This window comes from Camponotus floridanus, unplaced genomic scaffold (assembly GCF_003227725.1).
Source record: "Camponotus floridanus strain SB8 unplaced genomic scaffold, Cflo_v7.5 scaffold36, whole genome shotgun sequence".
Lineage (NCBI taxonomy): Eukaryota > Metazoa > Arthropoda > Insecta > Hymenoptera > Formicidae > Camponotus > Camponotus floridanus.
In genome coordinates, this window is record NW_020229503.1 from 847218 (window position 1) to 860106 (window position 12889).

Sequence of the window (12889 nt, forward strand, 5' to 3'; positions counted from 1 at the left end):
TTTAAAATTTAAAAATACTGTTTAAACATTAATAAAAATATGTACGTCAAAAAGATTAATTTCTAATATTCTTTAAAGAAAATAAGAAGGTTAATTTTTCATATTGTTAAATAATTATGTAAAATTTTATAATATTTATTATGTTTATTTTTTTATTTCTGAATTTATTAGTGTAATATTTATATATTTTAATTTATTCTAATTAATTTATTTTAATTTATTTGTACTTTTAATTTTAATGTATTTTAATTTATTAAATCAAACTACTTAGATTCACATATAATATAATAATATTTTTCTCATCTAATTTACATACATTTTAGCTTTTTTTTACATCAATAATTTTGCGAAGATTTTGTTTACCTTAATAATTTTGAGGACATTTTTTTTACATCATAATTTTGGCAATTTTGACGATCTTAATCTTGATATTATCTTGACTAATTAAAATCTAATTAAAAATCTCATCTTGATCTTGCCTCGAATTTCGAGGCAAGACAAGACAGGACGATATCTCGAGACTAGTCTTGGCATCTCGTGCAATCTTAGCGATACCAAGGCTGGCGAAATCAAGATTCCCTTCTCGTGTACGTGCGGATTTGCTTTCCATTAAATGCGCTCTCTTTCGTGACGGTCGCAACGTCCGGCAAGACGAGAAGTAGCGCGCGAGCGCAGACCCGTAGGTGGGTTGACGTAACTTCCCGAAGGGAATCGTTGAATATTTATCGCCGCACGCCTTGTTTGTACGCCGTTCTGCCCCGCTTGAATTTAAATACCGTGCGCCTTTCGCATCTCCGCTCGTGCGTTTCCTTCTTCGCGAGCAACGATTCTTTCTCGCTGTATTATTTATAGAAACGACCCATACAGCACAAATCGTTGTTGTTACATTGCAGCAATATTGCTGTTACATTGCTGAAATATTGCAGCAATATTGCTGCAATGAAACAACAATGGTTTGTGCTGTTCGGAGAGAAAGCGCACGAATTTCTCTCTCGTCAAACAAAAAAGTCGCGAAAGCCGAAAGCTTCGTGTAAAGCAAATATTCAAAGTCAGCGTTATCTTTTTGTTCCTATCTAGGGCTGCACGAGATACCAAACAAGACTGACCTCTTGAGAAACGAAATCTTTAAGGATGTATTGGAGATATATTACAATCAATGAGATCGTCGTGAATTTTTAATTTAACATTCTTAATAACATTCTAAATCGTCATGAATTATTTCAAATTTTTTTACTTGCTCCTTTAAAAGTTATTAATTTTTGAATTTTGCGATTTTAACATAGGATCTTATGTAAACGTTCAAGAGACAGGTAATAAATTATTCACAAACTATAAAATAAACAATGATAAAAATTTCATTTTGTAATGAAAGAGAAAGAATAGAGAATATTATGAAATTCTACTGGTAGATAGCAAAGCTAACTTATTTCTTCGTGTATAAAGTGGGGATAATAACCTCAGAAAGCATATATGATCATAATATAAATGTATGATAGATTTCTTATAGACTAATTATATGATAATATAATACTAAAATAATATTATATAACAGAAACTCATAATTTTATAAATTTTAAATTTTCACATTTAATATAATATAAAAATAATAAAATTACAAAATATAGAAATCTAAAACAAAACAATCTAAGATATTTGGATTTTATAATGTTTTAGTAAGATTTTTTCTTCTATACAAAAAAGCAAGTATTTATATGTATAATTTATATTTATATTTATTATAAATTAAGAATTATTAAGAATGTATTGGAGATATCTTACAATCAATGAGATCGCCGTGAATTTTTAATTCATATTCTGCCCAACTTTAATTTTTTGATACTTTGGATTAACTTTTGAGACAGACGGTCCATCCAATACATTCTTAATCAAGATGAGATTTTTAATTAATCATCAATATCATATCAAGATCAAGATTGTCGAGATTATTGGTCTTGTCAAAAGATTATTAATTAAAAAAAATCTTCAATAATAAACATATCCATACAGCACAGAACATTGTTGTAACATTGCAGTAATATTGCAGCAACATTGTAATATTGCTGCAATGTTACAACAATGTTCTTTGTTGTATTGGATATATTTGAGGGATTTATTTCTGATTTCATCTGTTAAATGTTTCAAATAGCATTATGTATACTCAATTAAAAAATAAAATATCCGGTTTATTATTTGATATATTACTATCGCTCGCGCTTACGCGATATATTATTCAAAGCAATGCAGCGTGCACATTCCTCGAGCAAATCATTATTATCAAGTTCAAGAGAGCGATCCTTTCATTCACCGTATGATTGACATTAATTACCGGAACACAATCGGCGACTTATCTGATCCTCAGCTTGATTCTCGATGTCGAGATACGACGCCAAGTACGTCAAGACGCGTAAAGCGGAATAGAGTCGGAGACGCTCTCAAAGGAAAATCTCTCTCTCTCTCTCTCTCTCTCTCTTTGTTCTCGTCCTTTTCCTCCTCCTGATCCGTCGGTCATCACCGCAAGGCGAGTTAGAGTGCTCGACCGACCGGCCGCGAAACCTCGTTGAAGACGTTCGTCAAGGAGAATCCGAGAGAGAGAGAGAGAGAGAGAGAGAGAGGGGCGAAGGGAGAGAAACAGGAAGAGACGGAGAGAGTACATACACGCAAAACGGAGTTTCTTATCCCGTGGGAAGGCGTGGTTGGTAGACGCGCGACGTCCATTTGTCTCGGGCGCCTCCCGCACCAGGAACGCCCTTGCATCCCACGGGCATCGATCACGTCTTCCTCTTACCGGGCGCATCGCGCCGCGTCTCTCTCGCTCTCTCTTTTTCTATCCTTCTCTCTACGCGTACGTACTCGCCTACACATACACCACCCTTGCACGACACGTGCGCGAGCCACCCCTTTGTCCGATGTTGGCACCGGCGTTGCCAACTTTTGAAATAAAATTTTGGTACAACATTCGTCTCGAAATTCGAGACGAGACTTTTAATTAATAATCAAGACTAAGATTGGATTGGCAAGATTATTGGTTTTTAAAAGAACCTAAAATATGTATGTTTGTAAAGAGAGATGAGAAAAAAATTGTATGTATATTTGATATATAGAGTAATTCAGAAGTAAATAAATGATATAAGTAATAATAATTATCTTGAATTATATTATAAAGATTATGTTAAATATTATTTTAAATAATCGTTCTACATTAAATAAAAATTATTAATAAAAGACAAGACAATATAAGATAAGAAAATTAAAATTTTTGTTAGAAAGATTCAAGAAACTTTGTAGCCTTTTTTTTAAAAATTAATAATCTTGATAATCTTAGAATTGTCTTAATAATTAATTAAATATTTATCTTAAATTTTGAGACAAGACAAAATATCAAGACTCTCTCTCTCTCTCTCTCTCTCTCTCTCTCTAATCTTGATATTTCGCGAAATCCTAATACAAATCTTGTTCTTCAATTGTGCCGGAATTTTACCTTAACCGAAGATTTAAATTTTCATAAATTTTTAAATTTTACTAATAAAATATTTATGCAAATATTTTTGCAAATATTTTATATTGTCTTGTACAATATTTTAGGAACATTACCGACGATTAGTGCATGAAAAACAAGAAAAAATATAAATTCGAAACTCGCAATGATATTAATACAATAAAATGATAAAATACAATAGCGATTTTACAGACATCAATTGTTGGAAATATCCCTTCATTCACTAAATGATAAATAACAATTGCCGAGAGAAATGGATTTGCCTGGTTCCGATCTTTACGTTATAAGTAGATGTTAGTTGAGAGCCGTTAGTTGAGTAGTCGTTATGTCAGATCCACTGGACCGCTCAACGTCGCTTTGTTCTACTCGCGCTCGAGCTTTCCCTACTGATATTCTCTCTCCAAAGTCCCTCCTTTACAAAAATCCAGTTTCCTAGACGTAATAAAGTTATCGCGATAATAATACACGCGCCACATCTCGCGGTGAAGACATATAGAAAGTTATGGGGTTTATACAATGCGATTAAAAAATTTAATGACGCATCGTTCCGGTTCATCACGACCGCGAGATCTCGATTGATCGGAACGATGAGCTGTTGAATCATCTTTTTACCGCACTACGATCTTTAAGAGAAACGCGAACTTTCATGAAAAATGTAGAATTTTTGTAACATGGAGCAATATAATAATTATAGAGTGTGCGCGAAGTAATTAATGAATTTTATTTCACATCTATGTGGGAAGATCCATTCAAATTACGTCTCTTATATTGCCTATATATTATAGCACAGAACATTGCAGCAATATTGCTGCAATATTGCAATGTTGTTGCAACGATATTGCAATATTGTCGCAATATTGCTGTAATGTTACAATGTTGTTGCAACAATATTGCAATATTGTTATAATGTTACAATGTTATTGCAACAATATTGCAATATTGTTATAATGTTACAATGTTGTGGCAACAATATTACAATATTGCTGAAATGTTGCAATATTGTTGCAACAGTATTGCAATATTGCCGCAATATTATTATAATGTTACAATGTTGTTGCAACAATATTGCAATATTGTTACAATGTTGCAATGTTATTGCAACAATATTGCAATATTTCCGCAATATTGTTGCAATGTTTCGCGCTGTATGGGTAATGTCATTCTAAAAAGTGAATAATTTCTTTAAAAAAAAACATCTCCGAGTGCAAGTATCTCAAATTGTTCCACTGTAGAGGGGGATTATAGAATTATTACGGTTTAAAATCGTTAGCGCGTAATAAGTTGATTGTCTTTCATAACCGATTGCTCGAAGCTTGTCCTTTTGTTATTCTGTTGCAGCCGGTAAGTGTACATGATGCTTCCTTTGCCGAGGCAAACGTGGATCGTGGAGCGTTGATCGCAGGATGGCTATCTGGTTACGCGCATGGCAACTTCCAAGTAAGCACCACTATGGCTATTGTTACTGCTACATATAAACGTTACATTGTAAAAAATTCGAGAGAGAAATAACGGGGTTTTCTAAGGTTGCTAATTCGCTAGTTGCGCGGAAACCTTTCATTTTACGCATGTTACATCCACGTTGTTTTCAATCTCGTACCTCTAATTATTAATCTCTCTAATTTTCTTCATCCTGTAAAGATTGTGATATTGCAATTTCCAATTTTTTGAAAAGTGGAAACATTTGCATAAAGATATAAGTGTTCACGTTGAACAAAACTCAGGTAATATTTCGTCTAGTAATATTTAAAAAAAAGTATACAGAATCTTTGCTTTACGTTTTCGGTTTCATTTTCGTGAAGAACATTGTTCCAAAAAAATTCCGCGAATCTTTGATTTAATAATATTTACAATTTTTTACAAGCGATACTCGATTAAAGAAATGCATATGAATGTAAAATCGAAAAAGATCTAGACTAGTTTCCGCATTAAAATAATTTTTAATTTAGCTGCAAAATTGAAAAAAGATAATTAAGAAATTAATTAAAATTCTCATGTAAAACACACTATTGATTTGAGAAAATAAAAAACATAACTTATAAAATTTCGATATTTACTTCAAAGAGAATGGAAAAAAATAGTTTTATGAAATATTTTATTCTGTCCAAACTTTTACTCAAATATATTTAGATTTTTATTCAGAGTGAGGATATGCTATTTACATTATTAATATTAATATCAATATTTCGATCGAGACTTTGAAACGAACTTTTCAATCACCATTTTGTTCCGGACGAAGGCTTTTTGAAGTGGAATTTACATTTTTTTCTAGAAAGATTTTATTCCGTCTCTCACAATATCTCTCACATTCTATATTTTGAATCTATATCTATTTGCATTAAAAAAAATAGCCTTGCAACTAGCAATAGTAGCATTTTTCTAGGCGCGAGAAATTAATTCAGATAGACAAATGATTAGCAAATATTGATATGTTTTGCAATCGATCTAAATTTATCTACAAAAACAGATAAGATTATCTAAAGAAATCTGAATCATTAATGAAATTTAAAAAGAAAGTTTCTTGCATATATTCATATTTTAAGACTAATCATCTTGTCATAAATAAATATTACATTCAGCAGTAGGATCTAAATTTGCCGGAAAGTATTACTGAAATTTGCTGCTATAAATAATACACGTCAAACAAAATTCTATGTGGTAAAAAAAATTCTAACAGATACAAAAAGAAATAGCGATAAATTTTTGTTGTCGACACCTAGGAAGATCTACCTACATCAGCAAAACATTCTTTCGAGAGGATATAAATTATCAGAGGAACGAAATAAGTAAATTCTGTCCTCTCAGATTCGAATCTCTGATTTTCGCCCCGCTTTCGTTCACCACGTGAACGAAAAAACCAGGACGGGATGATCGACGTTATCGCGTCCCTTAATTTTTGGTGGACGGGTGACGGTAATTAACGGGCCGCTTCGTAACGCATGCCTACGTGCGCAAAATATATGCGTCTCGTCGACTTCTCTCTCCTTCCTCCCGTTGCACGCGCGCGAGAAACGCATCCTATCCCGGTAACGCGCGGCGAGGCGAGGTGTTGCATATGCATGCGTCGATCGATATGAATGCATCGTTGCATGCTAAACGGCTGCGAGCCTATCTGATCTGCCTGCCATTTTCCTTTCGGCCGCGAAAGGCATCCGCGCGCGGCTGCGGCGCCGCCGATGCGGAAACTCCGCGTGTGAATCCCCCGATTATCGTCTCTGCCCCGCCGCTTATTAGCCTCTTACCCTACACAATGTGCCGTGGATCATGTTCGGGCTCTGCCTCTGTCGATTTCTAGTTCCCGCGAGAATTCGCGCCATGAATCTCTCGTGTCTGACTGAAGAATAGCCGAGCGCAGGATATCAAAAAATCGCATCGCATCGCCTAAACTGAGGCTCAGATTTTAGTTGGGCGGTTCCACCTGGAGTCACGATTTTATCTCTGAAATTTTACGGCTCCCTAATATAAAGGGTGTTTCTTAATAAGTGTGAAAAATTTGAAGAGATGATTCTCTGTCGAAAATTAAGGGGGGGTTTTCATATAAATATATATTCCTACATCCCTTCCTGTGGAGTTACACTCCTCCAAAAGTGGGGGTAAAAATGAAGTTTTTAGGTTTTTATTATAATTTTATTTTTGTCCCATTTTTTCCAACATTTGCTCTAATTTTATTTTTATTTTAAAATTTAACTTCTCGTAAACCTATGCTGTGCACGATAACGTATTTTATTTTTTTTCTTGAAAACTATTGATTTTATGACAAAAATAAAAGAAATAAAAAAGTTTCTAAATAAATCAAACTTTTTAATGCATATTTTTAGATGATCATACTCCGGTCTATTAAAAAGTTCTAATAAAAAATTGAGTAGGGATTGTTAGTTTTATCCCCTTATAACAATACGGGAGGCTGGAAAAAATATTAATAAATAATCTTTTTATTAGTAAAGAATATCCACCTAATTCCATTTTTTTAGCTTATTCCAAATTTGAGAAAAAAAATAGGAACCTAATTTTTATCCCCAATTTGGAGGAGTGTCACTCTACAGGAAGGGAGTATATGTTTATATAAAAAACCCCCCTTAATTTTCCACAAAGAATCATCTCCTAAAATGTTTCCCACTTATTAAGAAACACCCTGTATATAACTCGCGTGGGAGGATAATTTTTTTACCACACTTTTCTCTTTTTCGAAGGACTTTGCGAGAGGATCCTTAGACAATTTCTTGTTGGGTCGAAGCGATACATCGACTAGAGCTTACATTAGCAAATATATCTGTGCGCGTAGATTCATCGAAACGTTTACCTTCATCTACGATAACAATGGATCGCTCGATAACGCGATTACAAAAGTTGGTTTCGATGAAGAAATGGACTCGTTGGACGATATCTGTAATAAAGCGCAGAGTTGTCGATGATAGACGTATCGCTGCGATCGATAATTGAGACGCTAGACCTATACACACCGGGCTTTTATCCAAGGGGTATCTTGTACAATTATAGAAGGCATGCTACTTTATGGCCGAGGGTATCTATCTAAAGGATCGATAGCTAATTAGGTCGACCCTCGCGAGGATATGACGGCCGTGCATTCTCGCGTATCGCGTCTAATTATCGCAGAAATTGACCGGCGCTATTGACACGTGCAAAGATCCGATCGCGAAAAAGGCTCTCGTAGAGGCTGCCTTGCTCGCTCTTTCCTCTCTATAAAATAATACAGTTCGATATGAATTACGTATATCGCGCAAAGTAACGTCAATTCTTGCATTTGCTTTTCTCTCAACTCGACAAGACGAATGCAAAATGTCCCTTTCAGGAACTCTCGGCGAAGGAGAGACCTCGAAGGCTCATTCTCGTGCGTTCCCACGTGTGGAGAGTAATTTTTTAATTGTTGCGCGGCTTCTCTGCCGCGTTTAATAACACCTTGGCGCCCGAGTTGCCTATTACGACGAATGCAAGACTACCTCGTTTTGGCCCGAAGGGGCCAAATATCTCTCCTTCTCTCTCGGACCGACTCGGGGCCGCTCGATTTTTCAAGTGACGAGGGTACACTCGGTCATATATCTCCCTCGTAGGTCCGCGAAAGTTTCGACGTTTGCACGGCCCACGAAATTACATGTTGCGAAGACAACGGGGTGCAGCGATGCTTTTCATCATTACTGAATCTCGCGTTCTCTTTCTGCCGATCGGGGATACATTTGCCGGCGCAACTTTACAGACACGCGTTATCATTAAAATAGTCTATTAAAAGCCAACATTTCATCCTCGCGATCTACAAACTACTCCTTCGTATACACTGAGAAAAAAATCTGGTTGCATTAATTAGAATTATAGGGGATTCAACCAGTATATCTGTTGGAAAATGTACAGAAAAAAAAGTGTCAAATCAAAACTTATATACTTAAATTAACGTTCATTGTTTCGTATATACGCAACAATTTATAATCTTATTAGAAGAATTTAATAATTTTAAATCTCAACAATTTTATAGTCTTATTTTAATATTGTAATTGTCACCTCAAGAATATATAATTATTTAATTCTACTTTAAGAAAATTATAATCTTTGATTTAAAAATGTTATTTTTTATCTAACATTGTTTCTGTTCCATTCAAGAAAATTAAATCTTAAATCGTAAGAATATATTTTTCTCGATTGAACTGTATAAAATGGCTTCATTCAAGTGAGCAATTATTCAAGAAATTATATTTTTCTTTAATTAACGTAATGAAATCTCATTTCAAGATTTCCACGTTAAAAAAATTTTAAATAAATATATAATTTCGATTTAAATAAAATCGCTAAATAAATTTTCAAAACAAGAATGTTCTTTTTTTTCTGGACCAGAATTCTTGTAGGAAGTACCAGATGAATCTGATTAATTTCTTCCTGTTAAATTTACCAAATTTTTTGGTTAATAATACTAAACTCGCCAGCACCAAGTCGTCTAAAATTTTTTTCCATCTAATCTCAAAAGTCTATTTAATATTCTGAATTTCAACAAGATTATTGGATAAATTCAATCCATTATTGAGTAAATTATTTTAAATTTAATTCGTTAGAAATTAAACTGATAAACAGTGATGCAAGAAGAGGATGCAGCTCACACACAATCAGAGAGCTAGCGTTCTCTTTGTAGCACTACTGGTTGTAAGAGAGAAAAAATATACTTTGGATTTGATATTAATACTAGTTCTTTATATACATTTCATGGCAAATATTGACTACGAGTTAAGTTAAGAGTGGCTCACTGCCTAGTGGCAAGCAAAGAAATTAATGTAACAAGAAATTTTATAGATCCACACAGAAAAAAAGGACATTCTTGTTTTGAAAATATATTTAGTTTTAACATGGAAATCTTGAAATGAGATTATATTGCGTTAATTAAAGAAAATATAATTGCTTGAATAATTGCTTACTTGAATGAAGCCATTTTATATAGTTCAATTAAGAAAAATATATTCTTATGATTTAAGATTTAATTTTCTTGAGTAGAAAAAAAACAATGTTAGATAGAAAATAACACTTTTAAATCAAAGATTATAATTTTCTTAAAGTAGAATTAAATAATTATATATAATTATATATATTCTTGAGATGGCAATTATGCAATAATATTAAAATAAGACTATAATATTTGTTGAAATTTAAAATTATTAAATTCTTCTAAGAAGATTATAAATTGTTGCGTATATACGAAACAATGAACGCATTAATTTAAGTATATAAGTTTTAATTTGACACTTATTTTTTTCAGTGCAATCAGAAAATACTAACCAAATTCTTATAGTAAAATCTATTAAACGTTCTAATTATAAAAAATCGAGTCTTATCATGATAACTAGAAATTCTTGTTTGATTTAACCAAAATGTCTTCAATCATTACTATCTTGTTGATACAATCAAACGATTTTTCTCAGCGCGTGGATGGCATTAATGGATAGTAAAATCTCTCTCTTTCTCTCTCTCTCTCTCTCTCTCTTCGCTGAAGTATTTGAATACCCGATTTCTCGATATATCGTTCCCTCTTCGTATATATTATCAATCATCGCGTTAGCTCGCGTGAACCTTAAAAGCCACGAGTTCAAGGAGGACGGCCTCGAGAGAGAAGCGTTACCGTGGCTGGCTTGTCGCGCTAACGACTGGTAATATCCCCCGCCGTCTCGTATCCCGACCAAGTCATCTTTACATCTCGCGCATTTCCATACAAGAGTGAGGCCATTTGAATATCCCCCTCCCCTCCCCCGTCCTTCGCCCTCCGCGCGCGACGTTCCTCCTGCTCGAAAGCAGACGGCGCGTATTCGCTCCGGCGAATTACATAGCCGACGTCGAAGCGTGGCGATCTGATATCCGACCTCGTCCGACGACGTAACGGGATGATGATGATGATGATGATGATGATGGCGGTGATGGTGCGCGGGGGAGGAGGCGGCCGAGGAAGGCGATGACTGGCGAAAACGTATTGGGATCTATCGCGTCGGCGAATCTCTCTCCCCCCGCAAATCCCATCTCTCGCTCCTTCCGCTTGTCGCGCGACCGCGATTATGATACGCGATGATGGTCGTCGGATTGATTTTTAATCGAAAACCTCCCGTACGCGACTTTAAACGGCTCCATGGACGAAGGAGGAAAAGCTCGTCCGATTAAAAAAAAAGATCCTCGAATAGTTTTCCTCTTTGTAATTGATTCTCCGATCGATTCGCTCTTTCCGTTAATTCGCCGGACGATTTTTGCCCGCGCTCTTTCCCTTTCCCGCCCCTCCGCGCTGCTCTTCTACCGCAGCGCGAGATGGACCGGTCGAGATAACGCCGCGAGCCTCCTAGTAACTGCAGTAATTGTCGGTGATTAGAGGAGTCATAATTACCGGGCCACATATAACGTTACCGAGTCCATTCATTCTTCGCCGGCGCGTTCTTCTGTCTTTCTCCCTCCCCTATTCCCCCTCAGATACATTCCAATACGTCTTCGATCAATCTCTTCGATTTTTATCGATTTTTTTTTCTACGTTCTCTTTTTTGCAATATTTTAATAGCTATCTAATAAAAATTGATTAATAGGTGTTTACTCAAATCTTGAAGAATAAAAGATTTTTCAAATTTTTTTTGTTCAAAATATTAGTTAATTTTAGGCAAAGAAAATATTTTAAAGATTTTTTAGTGTAATTAAAAATTAAAATAGAGAATATATATTGTATATTCAATATTTTATTAAAATATATATTCAATATTTATAAATATATATTCAATATTTTATTAAAATATTGAATATATAAACAGAGATAATTTTAATTTTATATTTATTTTTAATTTAATTATTTATATATACATATATATAATTTTTACTTAATTTAATTTAAATTATTAATTTCAATTTTATATTTATTTTTAATTTAATTATTTACATATACATATATATAATTTTTACTTAATTTAAATTATTAATTTCAATTTTATATTTATTTTTAATTTAATTATTTACATACATAGATTTTAAATATATATAATTCACACACAACTTGGTTTATCAACAAATTGCTTGCAAATTAATTTTATAAAATTAAAATTAATTTTATAAATTTTATGCAATAGAGCAAAGTTATCGAAGAAAGAATTTTTTGAAAAATTTCCCGAATCACAATAAAATCCCCTGATATTTCCAGATACAGAAAAAATTGTTTACAATTTCAGATTTTTCACGTTTTTCCAAGAAAACACTCTAATTAATATATATACGTATTAACAAGAAATTCACCAAATATTATAAATTATATATACATTCTCGATTCCTTTGATGTTGTGATTACATTGCTAATGATAATCCGGATCCAGGAGTACATCCAAGAGTTCCCCTTCGGCGTCGCGTTCTTTAGCCAGATTATAAAACCACGATACAATATATCCCTGATGAGTTTTCTCTCCTCGTCCCTCGCACGTTGAATTTCTCTCCGAACGAACATCGAACGAATCGAGACGGGTTATTTTTTGCTGGCCTTCTTTCGAAAGCTCAGCAACACGGTCCACGACGACGGCGACGACGACGACGACGACGACGACGACAAGCGTACTCGCGCGTAGACGTCGCCGCTGATGACAGGCCGAAGGTAATAATTATTACAGTGCGCGAATCGCAATTACAGAGCAGACGCCGGTTGGCGAGTACGACGAGTCGTCGCACCGTTCGCTGCGAAACGCCGATGCATCTGACGCATGCAACCAGCGTGCACAGTACCTACGTACGAAGAAGAAAGGTGCCATTTTGTTTTTTTCGGCTCGAGCAACCACAGTTGAAAACTTGAAATGAAAATTTATAACGTGTTCTTTGGTAAAAAGCGCGCGTCGTATAACATAATGCAGGCGACTATCAGTTTTACGAGATTCAACATCAATATCTCAGTAATTTATT

General features: G+C 34.3%; 1 protein-coding gene across 1 annotated transcript in view; it reads left to right on the forward strand.

Annotated features, from left to right (window-relative positions):
- LOC112638738 (transcription factor Sp9-like) overlaps nt 1-12889 on the forward strand; it is a 147091-nt gene that overhangs the window by 50941 nt on the left and 83261 nt on the right. The window contains exon 2 of the mRNA XM_025410929.1: nt 4835-4837. The gene's annotated coding sequence lies outside the window, so the exon portion shown is untranslated. The remainder of the gene's footprint in view (nt 1-4834; nt 4838-12889) is intronic.